This window comes from Galeopterus variegatus, unplaced genomic scaffold, assembly GCF_000696425.1.
Source record: "Galeopterus variegatus unplaced genomic scaffold, G_variegatus-3.0.2 Scaffold7218, whole genome shotgun sequence".
Classification (NCBI taxonomy): Eukaryota; Metazoa; Chordata; class Mammalia; order Dermoptera; family Cynocephalidae; genus Galeopterus; species Galeopterus variegatus.
This window is the reverse complement of record NW_007733329.1, coordinates 12,700-14,094: the sequence shown is the minus strand read 5'-3', so window position 1 is coordinate 14,094 and position 1,395 is coordinate 12,700.

The window sequence follows — 1,395 nt, the reverse complement described above, 5'->3', positions numbered from 1 at the left end:
AAAAATGCAGTGGGATTATTGGTAATTTTTCTTCAAACAGGTCAGCTGTTAATTTCTACCCTTTTTTCCCTCTAGTTTTTGTTTAAATGTGTAAATTGTGTTATTAATCCAGTATAGATAATAATTTTGTATTCTGTATTTTTCATGTTGATATATCATCTAACACAGGGGTCTTCAGACTTTTTCAGTAAAGGGTCAGTTAACAAATATGTTATTCTTTGTTGGCCATAGGGTCACTGTCATAACTTCTAATCTTTGCAGTTATAGTATAAAAGCTGTCAGACACAGAGACAATGCCTAAACCCCTGAGTGGGAATGTGTAAAAGCTGTCAGAGACAATACTAAACTCATGAGTGGAGCTGTGTTCCAATAAAACTTTATTTACAAAAACAGATAAGTCAGATTTGGCCCATGGACAGTAGTTTGCTGACCTCTGATCTAAATAATTATTTTAATGGAATCTAGTATTTCTCTATACAAGTTTTTCAATATTAAAAGTCATGCTGTAATTAATACCATTTCCTCTTTTTAGTATTATATCCTTAAGATAAATTTCCAGAAATGAAGTTACTGATTCAGGTTTGTGGCTTTGAAAATTGCTAGATGCCCAAGAGACAAGTTTCAGTTTTTGTAAATTACTCACAAGAATATACTTTGATTTCTTTGTGGATAAATATAATGGCTAAAACCTTATTGGGTATCTTTGTTTTGAGGATTTGGGGAAGAGGCTTCCCTTTGTCAATACAAATTTTAAAATGTAAAGAGGGCATTAATCTATACTATGGAAAATAATATGTCTCATTTCAATATTTATTAGTTATAAATCTTATAACTTTAAGATCTTCATATCTTAAATTTTAATATCTACTTATGAGCATATTTCAGTTTAAATTTAATAATTTTGTGTTAGAATCTAAAATTCACTGTACTTTGATTAATCTTCACTTAACTTATAAAATATATTAAATTTCCCTGAACATTGTACACCATTTGCTAACTTGCTTACATCACAATTTTTATTATATTTGATTTTCTTAAATAACGCAAACAGCTGCAAGACACACTTACACATCAAACAAAGGAAATCTCCCTAAGCACTTAGACATTGTTTATAAACCTCCTAAATCTAAACTTACTGATTTAATCAATATGACTCCTGTAAGCATTTAAAAGTAGATTGCAAACAGTTAAGCTTTTATAAGTCTAATACATCAGAATCTCTTAAATTCTTCAAACCTTAAAGGCAGACACAATTATTCAATGATGATAAAGTGTATTACGACACATACCCTAACCTGTTATAGTAATTTGTCACATTAGTATTAATAATATAAGTTTGGTCCCTTTTTAAGTCATGTCTGTACTTGTTTTTATATCTTTTTTAGGTTGTAGGGT